Source organism: Callionymus lyra, chromosome 1 (genome assembly GCF_982586985.1).
Source record: "Callionymus lyra chromosome 1, fCalLyr1.hap1.1, whole genome shotgun sequence".
Lineage (NCBI taxonomy): Eukaryota > Metazoa > Chordata > Actinopteri > Syngnathiformes > Callionymidae > Callionymus > Callionymus lyra.
Genome location: NC_141818.1, coordinates 20,655,714 through 20,680,648, shown reverse-complemented (window position 1 = coordinate 20,680,648; position 24,935 = coordinate 20,655,714). Strand labels below are relative to the sequence as shown.

The 24,935-nt window shown below is 45.7% G+C and overlaps 1 long non-coding RNA gene and 1 pseudogene across 1 annotated transcript; one reads left to right on the top strand and one right to left on the bottom strand.

The window, feature by feature from the left end:
* LOC148088327 (uncharacterized) overlaps nucleotides 1–24,935 on the bottom strand; it is a 43,340-nt pseudogene that overhangs the window by 3,629 nt on the left and 14,776 nt on the right.
* LOC148088328 (uncharacterized) lies at nucleotides 3,707–13,584 on the top strand. Its single transcript, XR_015712069.1, has 3 exons — nucleotides 3,707–4,543; nucleotides 4,629–4,750; nucleotides 13,125–13,584. It is a non-coding gene; the product is annotated as an uncharacterized LOC148088328 (long non-coding RNA).

Here is a 24,935-nt window from a genome sequence, read left to right as displayed (position 1 = left end):
CGCTTTTTTGGTCCATACCAATTCATCCAGACAGTCAGTTCTTGTTTTCCTTTACATTTCAAGGCACTGAACTCAATTTTGCCCATCCTGCTCAAAGCTTTGGTGACTCACCCACCATCTTTTCTGAAGCCATTTCTCCCTTCTAAACTTTCTGCCCAGGCGGCTGAAATCATTACTCTTTCTCAAACCTGCCGCCATTTCAAGGACGCTGCTGTTACTATTTATACTGACAGCCGATATGCTTTCAACAATCTGCATGTTTATACAAAACAGTGGGATACAAGGGGCTTTAAGACAATTGCGGGGAAAGATAATATTCACTAGACTTATCATGTACATGGGTTTCAATATTTTGCCAAAGATTTTTTCAGCAAATGCATTTTATGCATCAAAAACGGTCCTCAAGATCACAGACGTACCCCTAGAGGACGATTTTCAGAACCCAGTCATTCATTCCACACATGGACTTTATACAGTTAAACCCTGTAAACCAATTTGCATATTGTCCGATAATAATTCATGAAAAAGAAAAACGTGGGCTAGAGACCGGTGGGAAGGTCCATATCCTGTTCTCATCACAACATCAACAACAGTGTTCTGATAGACGGAACGTCTAGGCACTGAACATCGCCCCTCTTCTTTGATTCAACAACAGTGTTCTGATAGACGAAACGTCTAGGCACTGAACATCACCCCTCTACTTTGATTCAACAACAGTGTTCTGATAGACGGAACGTCTAGGCACTGAACATCGCCCCTCTACTTTGATTCAACAACAGTGTTCTGATAGACGAATGTCTAGGCACTGAACATCCCCCCTCTTTTTTGATTCAACAACAGTATTCTGATAGACGGAACGTCTAGGCACTGAACATCGCCCCTCTTCTGTGATTCAACAACAGTGTTCTGATAGACAGAACGTCTAGGCACGGCGACAGCAATTATGGATGCCCTATTCCCCACAGGAAGACCGGTATGGACCAGAGACAAGAAACTAATAGACTGTTTGGGAATTATGTTTGCAATAACCTTTTCTGTTGTATTGTTTGCCCTAACTTGTGCATTTTCCCCCCAAGTTGCTGACACAACTAAGTGATGAAATATTCTAAAAAACCCACAGACCAAATTGAGTGTTGCCCACCAGAACTAAGCTTAAATTGTTAGACCCTTCTGAAAAAGGGAGACCTCAAGGTCACATAGAATCATTTATAGGAAGCACTGGCACCAGAATCACCCTAGATACCCTAGATCAGTGGTCCCCAACCTTTTTATCACCGCGGACCGGGGGGGGGTGTTGGTGCGGCGCGTTAGTACACCGACCCTTTGAGAGTTACGTGCGTACGTTTTACATGCCTGCACAGATACAGATACACCAGAAAAACTAATATAAAGTGCATGGAAATTTTTACTCACCATAATGCCAAATCAATGGGAGCCCTGCGCTTGTTTTTCTACACAGAGACGGTCCCATCTGGGAGTGATGGGAGACAATGACACCCGAAGTGTGTTGCTTATATCCAGTCTACTCCGTTGTTTTGTTTTGGTTGCTGTCACTGCAGAAAACCCCGCTTCACACAGATAGGATGTCGGAAATGGCAACAGGGTTTTCAGTGCGGTGGTGGCGATCTCAGGGTATTCTGCCATGACTTTAATCCAGAACACCGGCAGAGTTGTTGTCTCGAACATAATTTTAAGGCCGCCGTCATTTGCGATCTCCAGCAGTTGATCATCTTCTTGCACAGATATGCTAGATTCACCTGGTTTGTTGACAAATGGGTTGCGGATCCATTCCTTGCCAGTTCGTGGGTCCTTTGTGGTTGGGAAGTAGCGCTCGAACTCCTTTAAAAGCAAAGACAGGTGATCGTGCACCAGCTGGGAGAATTCAGGCTCAGTCTCACCCAAAATCCCCGATAATGTTTGAAACATGTCCAATATGCCTCTGTTCACTCGCCGTCCCCAAAAATCCAATTTGGCTTTAAATGCAGATACTTTATCTGCCAACTTGAAGACAGTTGTCATTTTTCCTTGAAGTCACAGATTGAGTTCATTGAGCAGGTTGAATATATCTCACAGGTAAGCCAGTTTTGCGACCCATTCCTTGTCACTGAAATGTGCTGCTAGCGGTGACTTCTTTTCTGAGAGAAATCTTTGCAGCGGCTCTCGTAATTCAAAAACTCTGGCCAGCGATTTCCCTCTGGATAACCATCTTATTTCTGTGTATAGTAAGGCATCTGTGCTCTGCGTCCATCTCCTCACAAAGCTGCTCAAACAGGTGCGAGTTAAGGGCATGTGCTTTGACATGGTTAATAACTTTAACGACGTCAGTCAATACGCTGTTAAATTCCGGTGGCATTTTTCGGCTTGCCAGCATTTCCCTGTGAATGATACAATGCGTAGATTCACACTCAGGTGCAACCTCCTTAATCCGAGCAGTTAAACCAGACAGCCGCCGGTCATGGCAGCGGCTCCGTCTGTGCATATGCCGATACAAAAGGACCATTTCAGTTTTCCTGATATATAACCATCCAGCGACTTGAACAGTTCTGCGGCTGTGGTGTTGGTTGGCAACGATAGTGCACATAACATGTCCTCATGCACATCCTCCTGATAAAGATATCGCACATAAACAAGTAGTATTGCCTTGTTGTCAACATCTGTAGATTCATCAACCTGGAGGGCGTACCACGGTGATGTATTAATCCTCTCCAACAATTGTGTCTCAATGTCTTCGGCTATTTCCTCAATGCGCCGAGTCACGGTACTAGCCGACAGAGGCACCTGTGCTATCTTTTTAACAGCGGCCTCCCCTAGAAGTTCACGGCAAATGTCTTTAGTGGAGGGCAAGATCAATTCTTCACCAATAGTGAATGGCTTTTTAGCCTTAGCAATACGATTAGCCACTAAGTATGACGCTCTAAGTGCATTCGCATTTACTGATGTGGTGGCCCTCAGTAATTTCTTCTGTCCTTCGTGTTCCTGTTTTTTTCTTTCAAAATACTCCAGGGGCTTGTCTTTTAATCCAGGGTGCCTGGTCTCCAAGTGGCGAAGCAGTTTTGAAGGCTTCATTGCCTCATTAGCAAGTAGGTCTCCTGGTATTGTCTGGTAAAAGTTTTCTTTTTCTTTGAACTCGTAGGCTCTTCTTCTGTCTCTTCACTAGGCCTTTTCCCTTTCGCAAAAAAAATATCCAAAGACGTCTGTTTCTTACTCATTTTGCTAGCTTGTGGGTTAAAATTTGGCGCACAAGTGACCGGGATGCAAACGAGCGAATCCGGTCATTTTTCAAAATAAAAGGTTTTTCAAAATAAAAGATTGTTCATACTCTGATAATAAATAAAACGGAAATTATTAATTATTTCTTGTGTGGCCCGGTACCATTGTTCCACGGACCGGTACCGGTCCGCGGCCCGGGGGTTGGGGACCACTGCCCTAGATATTTGACAACTATAGGTAACTCGGTGTGGGGATGGACAGTAAACTGGACTGGTCCTGCAACACAGACCATGTATATAAGAAGGTTCAGAGTAGACTGTACTTTGTGAGGAGGCTTCGATCATTTAACATCTGCAAGAAGCTCCTCTGCATGTTCTACCAGTCTGTGGTGGCCAGTGTCATGTTCTATGCTGTGGTGTGTTGGGGTGGAAATGTGTCCAAGAGGAGTGTCAACAGGTTGGACAGGTTGATCAGGAGGGCTGGCTCTGTGGTTGGAATGAAGCTGGACTCACTGGTGACAGTTGCTGAGAGGAGATCATTGAACAAACTACTGTCCATCATGGATGATGACAGTCATCCCCAGCACTGTCATCAGTGAGCAGAGAAGCAGAATGAGTGCATGAATGCTCCTACCCAGGTGCAAAACAAATAGACTCAGGGACTCATTCATCCCTCGGGCTATTAAATTGTACAATTCTGAGTTCGGGGGCAGGTGTGGAGTGAGAGTATCTGGATGTTCTGTTCTATGATAGTCTTTGTATCCTTTGTCTTTGTTGTTTTTCTTTGACCTATGTTCTTTTTTCTTTAGACTAGATTGTGTCATCTTGTTCTTTGTCTTTATGTTCTTCTTCTTATTTTATTTTTATTTATTATTTTGTATTGTTTATGAAAAATTGCTGGCTATTGGAAAAAAACAATTTCATTTGTCGCCAACGTAATTAATTTCAGAATCAGAAAATTGATTAGAGTGCATACTGCTATCACACATAGAGGTGGTGAAACAATCGATACATTAATAGAGGGTGAGACAGGTATTTCACACAACAACCTTTGATTGCCGGTTTAGTTTTGGCTAAATCTATTACAAAAGACTGTGTGGTTGCATGCAAGGAAGAGAAGCTATAAAAATAATTGATGTCCAGACAAACGAGAAATGCACCATGAATCTGACTCAGTCAATCAGTCAAAAACCTACTTTTACAGGATTATGTTCAAAGTACAGTGCTAAACATTTGACTTTGCATTTATTCTCCTAGTCCTCAGCAATTTTGGGTCCCCAGCATTGAGGACCGGGTCCAATACGTATGTTACTCAAAAATGAACTGTTCTGGTGGTAAAGATTGCAAGTTTATTGGCAACATTTCTCAACCCTTGTGTAACCATACAATCCTTGTTCCCCAATCCTTTGTCCAAAGCAGAACTCGTTCGCAGCTGTGGTGGTGGCCCCCAGGTATCTTGCAAACCCTCACAAGACAAGACGTCCCACCTTCTTGTTTGCAGTAACGAATGTAAGGCGACGAGACAGAGCGGTTGGCACGTGGTGAGTGAACTCTGCTGGTAGAGTCTCGGCCGGTGTAGGTACAAATTTTGTCCCCCCTACAAATTTTGTCCCCCCACTTCCTATGTGATGCGGCACACACGGCATATGCGAACGTCTCTTTAAAATATTTTTTATGGGTTAAAGAAACGTCAACAGAACGTTTACATGATACTTTTTACCACACATAAAACATCTATATTGACAAAAAGACGATCTTCGTCAACATAATCACTTTCCGTTCTTTCATTTCCTGGTCTGACGACACACGTGACTTTGAGACCAACGGAAGTGTCCGCGCTACATGTGACGAAGCCGCTGATTGGCTGAAGCTGTTTTACTAATAATAAAGCACAACTGTACAATAAATTAAAAACTTTTCAAATAAAAAAAATGTTAGAATATTCCCCTTTCAATAACTTGTCTGTAGTTCGGATCAAAAACACCTCAGTAATTATTTAGGTTTCAATTTTTTTTTAAATCAATTAAATAAATTATTAAATGAACATATGCCCACTTTATTGAACGAGTCATTTTATTTTTATTTGTTCCATTTGTATAATGTATTTACTACTATTGAAGAAGGAACCAGAGGTTGTCGACTGGAAATGAGTGAACCCAGACCAGGTCAACGGGATGATGGATTTTATTAACTGTGGGTCGAAGCCCAGCAGATAATTCACAAGCAATCCGTACAAGCTTTTTTTTTTTTTCAAATATGTTTATTGAGACATATTCAACAATGTATACATTTTACACATGTAGTATACTTTTTTGTTTTTTTAACAGACAAGGGAAATTCAGAAAAAAACAGATTTTCGTTTCTTTTCCCCCCAATCAGAAAATAAAATAGAAATAAAAATAGAAATAAAAATAAATAAAGTAAAGTAATACATTAACTAAAAAAAATAAACAACACACAGATAACAAACCAAAGGTAGTTTTTTTCTCTTGAAATGCAGTGTATACATCAAAAAATGTTTGAGCATTTGAATTCAATATGAATTTAATATGAATACCCGTGTGCTCCCCTCCCTCCCCACCCCTCCCCGGCTCATCTCACAGTACCGACGGAATGACACATAAAAATATAGTTTCTTCTCAGTCAGGCAGTGCCTGAAGTTCCGTAAAATATTTGATGAAAGGTTTTCATTTGACATAGAATGACTCTGTAGTGCCTCTTAATGTGTATTTATTTTTTTCCAATTTAAGATAGTACATTGTTTCTCTGAGCCATTTTGGTATTGGTGGAGCATCAGATGATTTCCAGCTCTGGAGGATGCAGCGTCTGGCAAGCAGTGAAGTAAATGCAACCATTTCTCTATGTGCGGTGCTCAGTCCACTGGTGATGTTAGGTGTACCAAAGAGAGCAATATATGGACAAAGTTTCAACTGCACGCCAAGCACTGTGCTCATGATTGAAAAATATCTGGACCAAAAAATCTGAATTTTTGGGCATAAGAAAAACATGTGTGAGAGGTTGCATGGAGAGCTCTGACATCTGTCACATACATCAGTAATGGTGTCGTAGATCCTCGACAGTTTGGACTTTGAGTAATGAACTCTGAACAGAACTTTGAATTGGATCATTCCAAGTCGAGCACACGAGATAGAGGACCCAACCATACGTAATGCCCTCTCCCAGTAATCCTCAGTGATGCGTATCCCCAGCTTTTCCTCCCATCGCTCCCCTGTTCTTGTATCCTCTGTGCTGATTGACAGGATAGAGGCATATAATTTAGAGATTGACCCCCTCTGCTGGTGATTAATTGTAAGAAACTCTTCCCAGGGTTGATTGGGAGGCAGTGAGGGAAAGTTTGAAAAAGTTTTGGAAACAAAACTTCGGATCTGCAAATATCTGAAGAAGTGTGAAGTTGGTAGCTCATATAATGTAGAAAGCTCATTAAAATCGGCAAAAATTTCATTTATGTACAAATCTTTTATATGTTTAATACCTCTATCCTGCCAAGCAGCGAATGAAGAGTCTAACACAGAAGGAGAAAACGCATGGTTAAGGCCCACGGGTGTAAGAGGAGAAACATCTCTAAACTTAAAGTGATGCCTGAATTGAAGCCAATTTTTAGTTGTGTTGTGAACAACTGGATTATTTGTAAATTCTGAAAGTTTTAAGGGAAGTGAAGAATACAACAGAGCTGTCATAGAGGTTCTCCGACAAGACGGCAGCTCCATATCACACCAAGAAAATTTTGACGATGCCACATAGAAGCCAATTTTTTGAATGTGAGAGGCCCAGTAGTAAGCTTGAAAATTTGGTAGAGATAGACCGCCATCAAATTTGCAATTTTGAAGAATTGCCTTTTTGATCCTCTGCGTTTTTCCAGACCATAAAAAAGAAGTTATTATCTTATCAATAGTGTTAAAGAAGTACTTGGGCAGAAAGCATGGCAGAGTATGAAAAAAATACAAGAATTTAGGAAGAATATTCATTTTGACCACATTGATTCTACCAATTAATGAAAGGGGAAGACTGGACCACCTACGTATGTCAGATTTCATCTCTGAGATTAAAGGGGTAAAATTTGCTGAAACTAGTTTAGATATAGTTGAAGTAACATTGACCCCCAAGTACTTGAAGCCAGTCAGATTAAATTTAAACGGGAAATTGGGCGATTGCATTTGTTGTGCTGGGCCATTAATAGGGAAACAAACACATTTATCGAGATTTAATTTGTAACCTGAAAATTTACCAAATTTGTCCAGAATGTTCAAAATCACAGGCACACCAACAGCAGGGTTTTCAACATAGAGAAGCAAGTCGTCAGCATAAAGAGAGAGTTTGTGTTCTTTTCCATTGCGTATGATACCTTGAAACCCTCTTTCAGACCTCAGTGCAATAGATAGCGGCTCGATGGATAGAGCGAAAAGTGACGGAGAGAGTGGGCAACCTTGGCGAGTTCCACGTTCTAGACCAAAATTATTAGACTTGATATAATTTGTGATTACACTGGCAAGAGGCGAAGAATACAAAAGACGTATCCAGGAAATGAATACGTCCCCAAATTTGAATTTTTCTAAAACGGAAAAAAGGTATGTCCACTCTACTCTATCGAAGGCCTTCTCGGCATCCAACGATATTGCAATCTCTGGTTGAGCCTCAGTCTGATCAGTGTAAATGATATTAAATAAAGTGCGGGTATTGAAGAATACCTGACGTCCTTTTATGAAACCATTTTGCTCTTCGGATATTATGGTAGGCATGACTTTCTCTAATCTAGTAGCGAGGATCTTTGCTAATACTTTGACATCAGAATTTAGTAGAGAGAGCGGTCTGTACAAGCTCGGGTCTCTGTCTTTCTTGGGTAGTATTACAATTTGTGCCTGGGTAAACGTTGGAGGCAAACGTTGGTGAGCCTGTCGTATCACCTGTCGTATCGTAGTGCAGCACCGTGCAGCGTCTCTCTCGCTCCAAGCAGAACAATCTTTTTTTCTTTTTGTTCGCCTTATTTCTGGAGCATCCGTGAACATCTACATTTATTTTTGGACCAACATCCTTCGAAGTCGAATCGGGCCGAGGACAAGTCTGGAAAACTTCCCGGTGAGCGTATTCATCAAACTTTCCCCTCACTATGTCTCCCTCTCCCTCTCCCTCCCCTGTTCTTTCCTGCTCGGTGTGTCAGATGTTTAGTTACGCTTCGACCTCCTTTAGAGATAGCATTAGTTGTGTAAAGTGTAGCCTGTTAGCTAGACTGGAGGTGAAGCTCATTGAACTAGAGAGCCGGTTGTGCGCTGTCGAAGCTAAACCTATAGCTAGCCAGTGTCAGGTAGACAGTGCACAGCCACATAGCCTAGCAGGTAGTCCTCCAGCAATTCCCGAGCAGCCGGGAAACCAGGGTCGGTGGGTGACTGTTCGAGGGAGGAATAGTTCCCGGCCAAAGTCAACGGAGCACCACCAACCCCTTAGCGTTTCGAACAGATTTTCTCCACTCGACAAGTCACCGGTCGAGGAACCTGCTCTGTTCATAGGCGATTCCATTCTTCGGAACGTTAAACTAGTGAAGCCAGCGAGAGTAGTCTGCATTCCTGGGGCCAGAGCGGGCGACATTGAATCAAATTTAAAGCTGCTGGCTAAAGCTAAACGTAAATACAGTAAGATAACTATTCATGTCGGCAGCAACGACATCCGATTACGTTGCTCGGAGGTCACCAAGGTAAACGTTCAGTCGGTGTGTGCATTTGCACGAACAATGTCGGACTCCGTAGTGTTCTCTGGACCCCTTCCCAATATGGCCAATGATGATATGTTTACTCGCTATTCATCATTTAATCGCTGGTTGTCAGAGTGGTGCCCCGCAAACGGGGTTGGCTTTGTTAACAACTGGAAAACCTTCTGGGGAAAACCTGGTCTGCTTAGGAGAGACTGCATCCATCCCACGTTGGAAGGAGCATCTCTCTTGTCTAGCAGTGTTGACAGTTTTAGTGTAACGTGACTCGGAGCACAGATCAGAAGGCAGAACTGCAGTCTTCCACACTCTTCTGCCCTTCTCCCACAACAGCCACCCACCTCTAACCACATAGAGAGGGTCAATCTGACCCGCTTAATAAAACCAAGTAAAAATGTCAGTAGAAGAGCTATTAAAGATAATTTAATTCAAATAAATCTAAATCAAATAAATACTACCATTGTAGAGGACAGGAGAATTAAGTGTGGATTGTTGAATATCCGATCCCTGTCCTCAAAAGCTGCACTAATTAATGAACTTATATCAGATAAAACCATTGACTTATTATTATTAACCGAAACTTGGCTGTCTATAGATGATTACGTATCTTTAAATGAATCAACACCACCCAGCCACACTAACTTTAACGCCCCTCGACGCTCTGGTCGAGGAGGTGGAGTCGCAGCCATCATCAACTCATGTCTGTCAACCTTTACTAGACCACAATGTGATTTCAACTCTTTTGAAAGTATTATACTTAGCGTATCTAATACAACCTTGAGATCAGGTCAGTCACTTCTCTTTGTTGGAGTCTATCGTCCCCCTGGACCTTATTCTGAATTTTTGTCTGAGTTCCCTGAGTTCTTGACCAGCCTGGTGCTTAAATCAGATAAAGTGATTATTGTTGGTGACTTTAACATCCATGTTGATATGGTCCATGATAGCTTAGCTAACAGGTTTAACTCTATCCTGGAGTCATTTGGTTTCTCTCAGTATGTACATGAACCAACTCACTGCTTTAAGCACACATTAGACCTTGTCCTAGCATACAGACTTGAAATTAAAAATGTTATTGTCTCTCCTCAAAATTCAGTTCTTTCCGACCATCAATTAATAACCTTTGACTTCATTTTAAATGAGCCAAGTCTACAGAACAGGAGCACTCTCAAAAGATGTCTGTCTGAAAGTGTCGTTACCAAGTTTATGGAAATAATTCCCTCTGTGCTCAGTAAAATGCCTAGCCTCAGTGTGTCAAGAAATTCTACCCATAGTCACCCAGACATTGATAACTTTGTGGGCAGTTTTACAGACTCGTTGCACAATACGCTTGACTTAATCGCACCACTAACAAAAAAGGCTGTTAACAGAAGTAGTCTTGCTCCCTGGTATACTCAGGAAACACGTAAATTAAAACAGGTTTGTAGACGACTAGAGAAGAAATGGTGTTCATCAAAACATAATGAATTCTACCAGGACTGGCAGGATAAGTTAAAAATATACAAGGCATCTCTTCGGAAAGCCAGAGCCAGCTACTACTCATCACTTATAGACGCATAGAAGCAAATAAGAATAACCCCAAGTTCTTATTCAGTACTGTAGCCAAGCTGACACGGAGCCATCAGTCCATTGAGCAGTCCATCCCTCCTCATCTCAGTAGCAATGACTTTATGAACTTTTTTAATGAAAAAATTGTAACTATTAGAGGAAAGATTCAAGACCTCCTAGATTCGTCTAATTCAACCAGTGCAGCCTCACCGGTCACAGACACTATGACTGATACATACTTTGACTCCTTTCTACCAGTGAGTCCTCGACAGCTGTCCCAGGTTGTTTCCTCCTCAAAGTCCACAACATGTCTTCTCGATCCTATTCCCACATGGCTACTTAAAGAACTGTTCCCCTTACTTAGCACTTTCATACTTGACATTATTAACCTGTCAATAACATCCGGCTATGTGCCTCAGATTTTTAAAGTTGCAGTAATTAAACCTCTGCTTAAAAAACCCACTCTCGATCCAGAGGTCCTCACTAACTACAGGCCTATCTCTAATCTAGTATTCATTTCAAAACTTCTGGAGAAAGTGATAACGAGTCAGCTCTGTGATTATCTCCAGGACAATGATCATTTTGAGGTGTTTCAGTCTGGTTTTAGGGAACACCACAGCACAGAGACCGCCCTGGTAAAAGTAAGTAACGACCTACTGATGGCCTCTGATCAGGGCCATGTTTCAGTTCTTGTTCTTCTAGATCTCAGTGCTGCATTTGACACTGTCGACCACCAAATCCTTCTACAGAGGCTAGAAAACCATTTAGGCATTCGTGGAACTGCTCTTAACTGGTTTAAATCTTACCTGTCGGATAGAACGCACTATGTACATGTCAACCACCTCTCATCGACACACACTAAGGTCAGCTATGGTGTCCCACAAGGTTCTGTCCTTGGTCCAATACTATTCACAATCTATATGCTCCCACTAGGGGACTTGATTAGAAGACACTCTATACATTTTCACTGTTATGCTGATGACACCCAACTTTACCTGTCCATGAAGCCAGATGAAAGAATTCAGCTAACACAATTACAGTCCTGTATCACAGATATCAAGTCATGGATGACCAAAAACTTCCTCCTACTGAACTCGGAAAAGACTGAGGTTTTACTAGTTGGTCCGCAACATCTCAGACAATTATTAACTAATGATCTAGCTTTACAAAATGGACTTGCTCCTGCTACTAGCACCACTGTAAAGAATCTGGGTGTATGCTTTGACGAGGACTTATTATTTAACTCACACATAAAACAAATCTCACGGACTGCTTATTTCCACCTTCGTAACATTTCAAAAATTAGGCATTTCCTTCCTTTAGATGCTGCTGAGAAGCTCATCCATGCTTTTGTTACCTCCAGGCTGGACTATTGTAACTCTCTTCTGTCAGGCTGTTCTAAAAAGTCTCTCAGAACTCTTCAGCTCATTCAGAACTCTGCAGCTCGTGTCCTGACTAAGACTAAGAGGCGCGAACACATTTCCCCTGTACTGTCTTCCCTACATTGGCTTCCTGTAGAATTTAGAATACAATTTAAAATCCTTCTCCTAACCTATAAAGCCTTACATGGTCTAGCACCAACATACATTAAAGATTTAATCCAAACTTACCAACCCTCAAGGACCTTACGATCCCTAAACTCTGATCTACTAGTTATACCACAAATCTCTAAATGTAGATTCGGAGCCAGGGCCTTTAGTTTTCAAGCCCCTCTACTGTGGAACAAACTACCGGCTTCAGTCCGGAGGGCAGACACCCTCTCTATGTTTAAAAATAATCTTAAAACCTTACTTTTCGATAAAGCCTATAATTAACTTGACTGTTTATCTCTAGCTGTCATAACTAACAAAACTGTTTATCTTAGCTGCTATAGGCTGAGAATGCTGGAGGAGTTTTAGTTTTAGACACCGAGCTCTGTATATCCTTCTTTTCTCGCCGGGGCCGTTCTGGCTTGGCCGGTTCGGGTGTGGGGGTCCGGCGGGTGGGGCCTGTGGGTGCCTTGGGCCTGGTTGGCCCCATTGCCCCCGCCCTGCCCGCACAACCGTGGCCCCCCTGTGACCCGGGGGACCTGGGCCGGTGCCTGGCCATTGCTCCCCCGGGCTCATGCGGTGGCACTCAACCCGGCTGCTGGCCGTGTCCGCAGGGTATTGGGGGGGGTTCCGCCGCCGCTGCTGTGGTGGGTCCCCATCTCCTTGACTTGGTCCCCTGCTATGGACTTGTTGGCGGCCTGACGGTCTGGGGGTCCTCCGTCGCCCGGCCTGGCCCCGGGGCCCTATCCCCTGACTGGTTCTTCTGGCTGCCCCTCTGCCCCGGTGCCTGCGCCTGGTGCCTCCCCCTCTCTGCTTCCTCGGTCGTCCTCGCCTGTGCTCGCCCTCTCGCGCCCCCGGTGGTGGTCCGCCTTCTCGCTGGTGTTTGGGGTCGGCTCTGGTGGTTATCTCGCCTGCCGGGTCCTGGTCTCCCGCGGGTTCCTGCCGCGGCTTGGGCCCCTGTGTCTGGATCTGCTGTGCTAGGTATGTGCCCTCTGGCCTGGCTATTTCAACCCCCCCCCCCCCCTCTCCCCTCTATATATCTTCACCCGTCACCGGAGTCTGTATACCTGTGTATTGTCTACATTTGTCCCAAACCCACACCTTTTTATTTCTCTCCCGGAGCCCCAGGGATCCACCTCCAGAGCTGCTGCTGATCCAGGGATCCACCTCCAGAGCTGTTGCTGATCCAGGGATCCACCTCCTGAGCTGCTGCTGATCCAGGATCTTCACCACGTCATCAGATCCCGAGTTCTCTCCAGCACCCCCATGGACCCTCCTACACTCTCCTCTTTTCTCTCACTATATCCTCCCTCACTCCTCTCCTTATCCATCTGTCTACCCCCCATCCTTCCTCCCAGCCGGTCAAAGCGGCAGGCCGTCAACAATGAGTCGGGTTCCGCTCGAGGTTTCTGCCTTCTAAAAGGAAGTTTTTCCTCGCCATTGCTCACTGTACAGTGTTTTGTTTCTTGCTCTTTGTTGAATTGCTGGGATCTATTTTTCCTTAATCAACTGTAGTCTTATTTCAACTGTATAGTGTCTTGAGATAACTTTGTTATGATAAGACACTTTAAATAAAATTGAATTGAACGTGCCAAGCTCAAGTGATTCATTGAACACAGATAGTAATAGTGGGGCTAATTTCAATTGAAATGTTTTAAAAAACTCAATAGGGAAACCATCAGGTCCAGGGGCTTTGTTTGATTGCATATTTCTAATTGATTGTATGATTTCTTCTAGGGTCAAGGCTGCATCTAGTTTTTCCCGTTGAGTTTCTTCAATTAGTGGGAAGCACAATTTGTCCAGGAAGTCTCTCATTACATGATCATCCTCCGGAAAATTTGGAAACTATCTGGAACTATATAAATCCGAATAGAAGGGTTTAAAAATATTGTTAATGTCGATGGGGTCGTCTGTCAATGAGTTATTTTTGTTTCTTATTTCCATGATATGACGAGAGGTTGCTCGCCTGCGGAGTTGATGAGCCAATAATCTGGATGGTTTTTCCCCATGTTCGTAATAAGTGCCGCGACTACGGAGAAGTAAGCATTCTGCATCTTTGGTAGATATCAGATCGAACTCTGCCTGCAAGTCGAGCCTCCGTTTGAACAACTCTGGAGTTGGATTTTCAGAATATTTTTCATCCAGATTATTTATGTCAACAACAATTTGTGAGAGTCTAGCATTTAATTTTTTTTTTGTATGGGACGAATAAGAAATTATTTGGCCTCTGAGGTAACATTTTAATGTCTCCAATAGTAAACTATGTGTCATGAGTCGAGCGAGGCAGGAGACCCAGACGCGGAAGTGAATAAATCCTCGGAGAATCGTTCGGAACAAAAAGTCTTTTAATGTCCAGAAAACGGTCGGAAGGGACCGGAACAGAAAACAGGACAGGCGCTCGGGACGCAGGCAGGAACACGGCTGGAGATCAGGGTCTCGAACAGCAACTAAAACAAAAGGGAAAAAGACTCACGTGAGCAACTAAGAAGGCTGACAACGTCAGGGGGCTTCAAAAAACAGATCGTTCAGATGCTTAAGAGCGGAGCGATATCGAGATGCCAACCTGGTCAGGAAACTGAATACTCTGGCGAGTTCTTCCGGTCAGAGACGCTCCTTATGAGTGGGAAGAACCCGCCATTCAATCATCCCCAGCCGCGCACCTGCCAGCGTCTGTAAAGACAAAACAGAGGACACGTACCAAACACGGAAACACACCTTCAAAATAAAACCGGAAGGAACATACACATGACAGTACCCCCCCCTCTAGGTAGCGCCTCCAGGCGTTCTACCCGGTCTTTCCGGGTGCTCCCGGTAAAAGTCTCGGAGGAGGGAGAGGTCCAGGATGAGTGAGCGGGAGATCCAGGAGCGCTCCTCGGGACCGTAGCCCTCCCAGTCCACTAAATACTGATAACCCCGACCTCTACGGCGAACCTCCAGGATCTTATGGACTCTATATGCGGGATGGTCGTCGATGATGAGTGGAGGAGGTGGAGGCTCGGCTGGCGAACTGAGAGGACTAGAGGCGACAGGCTTCAGGAGTGAGACGTGGAAAGTTGGATGGACCTTGAGCGATGGGGGAAGCTTGAGGCGCATGGCCGTGGGATTGATGATCCTCTCAATCTCGAAGGGACCAACGAACCTGGGGGCCAGCTTACGGGATTCCACTGGAAGGGGGAGGTCCCGGGTGGAGAGCCAGACCTTCTGGCCAGGTGAGTAAACGGGGGCTGGCACACGGTGCTCGTCAGCGAGGCGTTGATTCCGGATGGCGGTGCGGGACAAAGCAGCCCTGGTATGGTGCCAGACAGAACGACAACGTCGTAGGTGGGCACGGACAGAGGGAACCGCAGCCTCCCTCTCCTGAGAGGGAAAGAGAGGTGGCTGATATCCGTAGGCAGCCTGGAAGGGCGACATCCCAGTGGCTGAAGACGTCAGGGAGTTGTGGGCATACTCCACCCAGGGGATCTGTTGACACCAGGAGGCGGGGTGACGCGCCGACACGCAGCGTAGTGCTGATTCCAGGTCCTGGTTAGCCCGTTCCGTCTGTCCGTTGCTCTGCGGATGGTAGCCTGACGAAAGACTGGCCTTAGCCCCCAGGGACTGCTCTCCAGACTTGCGAGGAGAACTGGGGTCCACGATCTGAGACGATGTCCACTGGAATGCCATGGAGTCTAAAAACGTGTAGGACCAGCAGGTCCGCTGTCTCCAATGCCGACGGTAACTTGATCAGTGGAATGAAGTGAGCCATCTTGGAGAAGCGGTCCACTATCGTAAGGATTACCGTCCTACCCATGGATGGAGGAAGACCGGTAACGAAGTCCACTGAGATGTGCGACCAGGGGCGACTCGGCACAGGTAAGGGTCGCAGGAGTCCAGCGGGGGGGCGACGAGAGGACTTTCCGCGAGCACACATGGCACAGGCAGCCACAAACTCCTTGACATCGCGTGCCATCTCCGGCCACCAGAACTTCTGTCTTAGAAATGATAGTGTCCTCGAAACGCCCGGGTGACACGCTACCCTGTGGTTGTGTCCCCACTGAAGCACCTGGGCACGGGCTGGCTGCGGAACAAAGAGTCTATCAGGCGGTCCAGAGCTGGGTCCTGGGTGACTCTCCTGAGCTTCCAGAACTACCCGCTCTATATCCCAGCTTGCCGCCCTGATAAAGCACCGCTTAGGGAGGATGGTCTCATCCGCAAGACCCTCCTGGGAAGGAGCAAACTGTCGGGATAAGGCGTCAGGCTTAATGTTCTTACCTCCTGGGCGGTAAGTCAGGGAAAAGTCAAATCGGCCCAGAAACAGGGCCCAACGGGCCTGGCGGGAGTTCAGGCGCCTGGCCTCCTGTAAATAGAGCAGGTTCTTATGATCCGTCAGAACCAGAAAAGGTACCTCTGAGCCCTCCAGCCAATGTCTCCACTCCTGAAGTGCCAATGTCTCCACTCCTGAAGTGCCGCCACCACCGCCAGGAGCTCCCGGTTGCCAATGTCATAGTTGCGCTCAGCTGGAGACAGTTTCCGGGAATAGAAAGCACAGGGATGCACCTTGTTGTCCTTGGCGCACCTCTGAGACAGCACTGCTCCTATGCCGGTGTCCGAAGCGTCCACTTCCACGATGAACTGACGGGCCGGGTCAGGGTGTCGTAGGATTGGGGTGGAGGAGAACAGCGAGCGCAGCCGGTTGAAGGAGTCCTCCGCCTTGGCGGACCAGACGAAAGGAATCTTAGTGGAGGTAAGCTGGGTTAGTGGAGCGGCTACCTGGCTATAACCCCGGATGAACCTACGGTAAAAGTTCGCAAAGCCCAAGAACTGTTGCAATTGCTTGCGGCTAACAGGCACTGGTCACTGGGAAACTGCCTCTACCTTCACGGGATCTGGCTGCAGCCGACCTTGCCCTAAAATAAAGCCCAGAAAACTCACGGTGTGAACTCCGAACTCACACTTCTCCGCCTTGACAAAGAGTCGGTTCTCTAGTAGCCGTTGGAGAACGCGGCGGACCTGGCTGATGTGTTCCTCACGGGAACTGGAAAAGATCAAGATATCGTCAAGATAAACATACACAAAATCATTCAAGAAGTCCCCTAAGACCTCATTTATGAGTCTCTGGAAAACCGCTGGCGCATTGGTCAGGCCAAACGGCATGACTAGATACTTGAAGTGTCCTAGGGGAGTCTTGAATGCCGTCTTCCACTCATCGCCCTCTCTAACACGAACTAGGTGATACGCACTTCGAAGGTCCAGTTTGGTGAAGACCCTGGCCTTGTTCAGTGGATCAAAAGAGGGATCTATGAGTGGGAGGGGATAACGGTTCTTGACGGTTATGCTGTTTAACCCCCTGTAGTCTATGCAGGGTCTCAGAGACTTGTCCTTCTTACTAATAAAAAAGAAGCAGGGTTCTTTTTTATTACCAAGAGGCGAAGAAGAGGGGCGAATCAAACCGGCCGTCAGCGACTCCCCGATATAGGTGTCGAGCGCCTGACGCTCAGGACGAGAAACCTTGTACAGTCGACTACAGGGGAGTAGAGAACCAGGAAGTAAGTCGATGGCGCAGTCATAGGGACGGTGTGGTGGTAGGGATAGCACCCTCTCCTTGCTAAAAACCTCACCCAAACTGTGATACTCCGGAGGAACGATCAGGAGGGGGAGAAATGGAAAGCGGAGGACGAGAGGTAGTGATCGCAGAACGGAGACACTGTGAATGACAATGAGGACTCCAACCAAGTACAGTAGAGTTCACCCAGTCAAAGTGAGGGTTATGGATACGAAGCCAGGGGAGACCAAGAACTATAGGAGAAGAGGGAGATGAAATGAGAAGAAAACATATGACCTCAGAGTGGTTACCCCGAAATAGTGAGGGAAAGGGGAGTGGTCTGGTGAGTCACGTCAAGGAGCGGTCGACCATCTATGGCGCAGACCGGGCGGGGAACGTCTAGTCTAACCAGGGGAATGTTAAGGGACAGGGCGAAGTCTCGGTCAATGAAGTTGTCGTCAGCGCCAGAGTCGATCAGAACAACCTCTGCAGTCGAAGTCATGTCAACAGTCAATAGTCCAGGTAAAGTGATTCGGTGAGTGGGGTCATGCGAAGAGCGGGTGTGTCCCACCCGAGCACTAACCTTAGGGCGACTTGGGCAGACACGTAGTAGGTGACCAGGCTCGTCGGGTAGCGGCGGCGTCGGAGTCGCAGGAGTCAACAGAGGTGCTGGTCGGTCAAAGATAGGAAAAGGTGGAGAGAACACGTCCTTGCCACGCTCCCTGCGGCGTTCCCTCAACCTATTATCGATTCTGATGGCTAGGCTGATAAGAGCCTCTAACCCCTCTGGTTCTTCCCGTGTGGCGAGTTGATCCCTGACGGAGCTACTTAACCCCTGGGTGAATGCGGTTATAAGTGCAGGCTCATTCCAACCTCTCTCGGCGGCTAATATACGGAAATCTACTGAGTAATGCCCCACAGACTCATCTCCCTGTCTCAACCTAAGTAACTTGCGAGAGGACGCAGCGGGAGAGCGATGTGACAGGTTGAAAAACCCGGCGCATCTCGTCAGTAAAACCGTCATAATTCGCTAGAGCTGGAGAGTTGGACTCCCACAGTGAAGTAGCCCAGTCAGCTGCTCTACCACGGAGGAGATTTATCAGATACGCGATCTGGGCGCGACCCGTGGAAAACGAGGAGGGCTGCTGGCTAAACACTAACTGAAGCTGGAGCAAAAAACGTGCACAACCGCCCACTTCTCCACTATAATGCTCAGGCATGGGTATCGTGAGTTCGCGTAGAGCCGGCAGTCTTTCAGTGTGAGCAGGTGAGACAGTCGGAGCGCGCACAGAGGCTGCGGCGGCTGCAACAGGTGCGGGAGGGGCCAAGCGAAAAGTGAGCTCACCCACAGCAGCTGACAGCTGGACGAGCGCTGCGTGACTGTCCCGCGTCACCTCCTCCAGAGAACATAGTCTGGTTCCTTGGGAACCGAGGGCTCGGCGGAGCTCCTTTACTTCCGCTGGGTCCATCTGGTGGCCAGAGTATTCTGTCATGAGTCGAGCGAGGCAGGAGACCCAGACGCGGAAGTGATTCAGAGCCATATTTGCAAGTGCAAAGAACAATATAACAAGAAATGTAAAAATGAAATGTTTCAAAATAGAAATCTTATAAAAACTTAATATATAACATTAAACCATTTACAGCTTTTCAAGCTGTCAAGGAACAGAAACCTGAGTTATGCAGCAGCACAGACACCATCACTTCTCACTCAATGTTTTGATGTATTTGGCTGCTTCATCGGCTGATGTGAACTCCCTCTCAGTCCCGTTATGTGTGACCCGTAGGCGGGCAGGGTACAACAGACCATACCGAACTCCATCCAGAGCCCGTAGTTGTTGACGTACCTTTTTGAATGCAGCCCTGGCTCGGGCTACCTTCGCGGTGTAGTCAGGAAAGATCAACAAGTTATTGTCTCCAAACCTGATGCGTCCTCTCTCCCTGGCCCGGCGCAAGATGTCAGCACAGTCTCTGTGATAGTGGAACCTGACGACGATGGGACGTGGACGATCCCCGGGATTCGGTTTCGGTCGTAGTGTGCGATGGGCCCGGTCGAGTTCCGGCATCGCCTCCAAACCGAACGCCTCCTTCAGCATGCTGGACACCACGGATGTAGAACAGCTGTCGGGTCCCTCCGGAACGCCCAGGATGCGCACGTTGTTACGCTGTGATCTCGCCTCTAGGTCCTCACACTTGTTCTCCAGTGTCGTCACAACCGTCTCAAGACGCTTCACTGTGGCTTTAAGTTGAGTGATGTCGTCAGAGCAGCCAGAGAGAGAAACCTCCATTTCCCCCACAGTAGACTTCAGGCCCGCGACGTTAGCATCAACCGCTGCTATGTCGCTAGCCACCTTAGCTTTAACAGCTGGAATGTCTTTCTTTAAGGGCGATAGTGCCTCGTCGAGTGCGGCCTTCAACTCTTCTTTGAATATATCCGCTATCTCCTTACGGAGAGTGGCGAGAAGCTGCAGTTTAAGCTTTTCAAAGTCCATCGTTTGACAATGGGTTGAATGCTCGGGGCTAGCCGGGCGCTCACGCGAGGCTTCGGCATCAGCAGGCCTCGACTGTTGTTGAGTCGAGTTACCGCTCCTGGAGTTCTTGGTGCCCTTTCCCGACATCTTTGGTTACCCAACGGGTTTAAAGTGCTGGTTTAAGTCGATTTCTTCAGCGCTAATGTAATTAAATTTAAAGTTTTACTGAAAGATTTCGGGAGCCTTCTCAAACACGTCCTACTCCATTGCTGGCCAAACCACGCCCCCGCAATCCGTACAAGCTTAGAATCCAGAAATCATCAAAGTCTTACAACATTGACATTGACTTTATACAGTGCACAGTGGGGTCCGCCCTCCGGACACTCCTCGGCGTGACGATGTCTGGACACTCGGCCAGGTGATTTCACAAGATGTTTCCCAATCTCATTATATAAGATGTTTGTCTCTCCGTGTGTGTGTGTGTTTCTGTTTTCTCCAGTAGCTGGAAAAGTCATTAGGATGATGTCAGTGATCTTGGACCAATAACCCTTTACGCCACAACATATCCACCTGTTGTTAGTTTCAACTAACACTACTTATAATGTTTTTATTGGTCTTAGATTATGTATATGTTATATGACCAAGAGTAACTGTCTTTAGGTTGTAACCTTAAATGTGTGTATGTTCAAAGACTAGCTTTGAGTAGGTTTGTGGATTACCTTTAAGTGCGTGTGTATGTTCAAAGACTAGCTTTGAGTAGGTTTGTGAATTACCTTTAAATGTGTGTATACCCCATAGGAATGTTAGTACCGTCGCAGGAAAGTTTAGTAGGTCACTTCCGGAAGTGCCAAAGACAAAAAGTTAATTCCGTGATGTACGACTGAACAAGGAAATGATTAGCACTTAGCTCATTCTTTAGCATATTCAATTTAAACATAACTTGTAATGGTTTTTTTTTTCAAACACTTATGATATAACACTCGAATGAACACTTGAAATTCAATAGAATAACTTCAGGCACATAAACATGAATATTCAAAAGCACAGGAACATATACTTGTCATTTCATGGTTCAAATAATGCACAATCAATCACAATCAATATCACTTTCATAATGTCACAATTTTCAGGAATACTTTCATAATGTCACAATGTCATAGCGGGTGTATACTCCACCCTTTTTTTTTTTAATACAAAACACATAGTATCATCAATCACGATTATATTCACTCATCATCGTCATCATCTCCGGCATGGTCATTATCAATGTCCTCCATGTAATCCGGGATGGGATACAAGTCTGGCATTGTCACCATAACTTGAGCAAGTTGTTCAGTCATCATCATTTGCATCATCCTCGCGTGTCGAGCCTCAGTCATGACGTCCACCTGTTTGCCAATGTTTCTTAACAACAGCCTTCTCATCATTGGTACGAAACAACAAGCCAAAAAGAAAATAACATTAACAGGCTTGGTTGAATCGTACTTATCTGAGGTGCTTCTTTCATCCTTCTTTTGGAGTGGCTGGTTGGGCGCCGCACTGGAGGCTCCTTCCGTCGGACCCGAGGTTGTCTTCAGCGTCGTCGCAAGCTCGTTTCCTGGCAATAACCAAATGAGACAGGTTGTCACCACAAGAAGATGTGTCACCAGCATTTTCATTTTCTACTGATTGAACTTCACTGCCCTGATTATCGGTTTTGTCATTGGTCTTTGGTGTGTGAGCCTTGATGCAGTAGCTCAGATGAAACCAAGTCTTGCTGCCTTCGACTTGGACTGCGGTTGGTGTGGCTCGGACCACCGTGTATGGGCCCTCTCGTCTCAGCTCTTGCCACTTCCGCCGGAAGACCTTTATGTAGACCAGATCTCCTGGGACAACCAGACTCTTGGTCCCCCTCACTTCAGGTTGTCTCGTTTTCTCCTGAAGGTAAATCATCTTGTGGATGATTGTTAATTGCTGGATATAGTCTTTCATCTCTGTTTGCAGTTGTTCAAGTGACGGACCCTTTTATGGGCCCCTGAGGTGTGGTGCAGGCATAGGTCTTCCTGTCAACATCTCATGTGGTGTCAGGTGTGTGATTCTGTGAGTTTGCATGCGATAACTCATTAATGCCAAAGGCAATGAGTCAACCCAGTTAAGTTTTGTGCTTGCACAGATCTTGTTTAGTTTTGCTTTAAGTGTTCCATTTATCCTCTCAACCAATCCTTGACTTTGAGGGTGATAAACAGCACCCAACCGTTGTTTTATTCTTAACTGCTGCAAAATGCCTTTTTGCGACTTTCTGCACAAACGCGGATCCGTTATCTGAACTTATCTCGGAAGGAATACCAAAGCGCGGAATGATTTCTCTTGTCAAAAATTTGATCACCGTTTCGGCACCTAAATCTTTTGACGGGGTTGCTTCGACCCACCGGCTGAATCGATCAATCACGACGAGCATGTATCGTTTTTTACGAACTGTTTTGATCATGTCTACATAGTTGAGGACAAGATGTTTGAACGGACCTTCCGGCACTGGAATGTGTCCAACTGGTGCACTGATGTTTTTCCGCACATTATTCTGTGCACATACGTCACATTGATTCAAGACCTCTTCCACTGTCGCTTGCATGTAAGGTGACCAATACCCTTGTTGTCTCAATTTCTTCATCACTTCCCCCCTCGAGCAATGATCTGCATTGTGAGCTTCTGAGATCAAAATTGTCAAAAATGCTGCCGGAGCCACCAACATTCCTTCATGTGACCGCCATAGTCCCTTGTCATCCTCTCTTGCTCCTCTCTGTCTCCACAACGTCTTCTCAGCCACATTGGCCTTCTGCTGGATCAAGATTATGTCTTCAGGTGTAGCCACTGGCTCTAATGATACCATCGGCGCCAAAATCACCACGTCACACTTTGATGCTTCTTTAGCTGCCTCATCTGCTGCATTGTTGCCTTGTATCACCACGTCAGTCCCTTTCCTGTGTGCTTGACATTTCACAATAGCCAGCTTGGCAGGTAACATCATTGCCGACATCAACTTGTTTATTTGTTCCCCATGCTGAATTGGACTTCCATCCGTTTTCTTGAAGCCCCTTTGCTTCCACACCGCTCCAAACAGATGACACACACCATGTGCATAAGCTGAATCCGTAAATATGTTAGCCACTTTTCCTTATGCCAGTTTGCATGCTTCTGTCAATGCTCTCAATTCTGCCAACTATGCTGAACATGGTTGGTCACATTTCTCTGCTTTTGCAGTCTTAAAATGATCTCCTTGCTGTCTTACCACCGCATATCCTGCATGATTGCCGCGATAGTCTCTGAAACATGACCCATCAACAAAATACACATCCTCTACATTCACTAGAGGGATAGACTCAAGGTCTGGTCTTAGTCTTGTGTATTTCAACGTTTCTGCAATGCACTCGTGTGGTTCTCCCTCAAACTCAAACGGTATATCATCTGCTGGATTTGTTGTGCTGCATTTTTTAATTGTTATGTCTGGATATGTCAACAGTGGCATGAACTGTAAACATCTCGCTTGTGTTACCACAAACTTTCATTGGTTTATCATCTCAGTAATTTTGTGATGTGTGTTGATTGTTACTGGATAACCCATTGTGATTGTGGATGCTTTTTCATAGGCATAATGTAGTGCAGCTAACCCTTGATAGCATGGTGGCCACCCTTGTGCCACATTGTCTAGTTTCGTGCTGTAGTATGCGATTGGTTGTTTTTGTCTTCCACTGCATGTTTATTGCATCAGAACTGCTGACGCATACATGTTGTGTCTGTTTGATACATACAGTAAAAATGGTTTGTCATAGTCTGGAGTTGCTAGAGAGGGTGCTCTCTACATCTCTTGCTTGATGTCTTCGAACGCCTCTTTGGCTTGATTTGTCCATTGCAGTGGTGCCTTTAGCATTGTTGTTCCTGCTTCTTTTATTAACTCTCTTAGTGGTGCAGTTTTCCTTGCATAATCTTCAATCCACTCTGAGTTAAACCCAGTCATTCCAAGAAACGTCATCATCTGTCCGACTGTTCTTGGTCGGGGTGCCTTACTTACACCTTCTAATTGTGTCTGTGTGATCGTGACTGTTCCATGTGCAATTATTCTGCCTAAGTATTCAACTTGTGCTTGACAGTATTGCAATTTATTTTGTGACACTTTGTGACCTCCTTCTGCTAACTTTTCCAGTACTTTAATGGAGTCTCTGTGGCAGTCTTCAAGTGTTGGTGCACAAATTAACAAATCATCCACATATTGTATCAATGAGCTGTTTATGTCCTGACCTTCCAAATCTTGTCGCAGGACTTGGTTGAACACGTGTGGGCTGTGTTTAAACCCCTGTGGGAGGCAAGTGTAGCTGTACTGCTTCCCCCTGTAAGTGAATGCGAACAAATGTCGTTAGTCTTCTGACAATGGAATACTGAAAAATGCAGAACAAAGATCGATCACAGTAAAAAAAGTTAGCTTCTGCCAGCACATTTGTAAGAAGAGTGTGTAGATTTGGTACTTCTGCTGGCCAGTCTTCCACAACATCATTTTCTGCTCGAAGATCATGAACCAGTTGGTATTTGGATCTGTCGGCTTTTAGGACCGGACAAATTGGTGTGTTGCATGGACTATGCGTCTCAACTAACAATCCTGCTTTCACGAGTCCCTCAATTGTGTTCTGAACTCCCTCTTCTGCTTCTGTTTTTAGCGGATACTGCGGTCGCGTTGGTAGCTTAATGTTTGGTTTCAACGCTATTTGTACTGGGCTGGCTGATTTAATCAGACCAACGTCTGTGTCATGCTTTGACCACAAGTGGTCAGGGATCTGTGTCAACATTTCTTTAAGCAGTATGTTTTCGGTTTTGACCACCTCTTTTTTCTTCTGTGTTGTTATAGGTATAGTTACAACCTGTGGTTTTGCTGTCATTAGCCTGTCGCTTACTATTTTGATCATGTCTCCCTCTTTT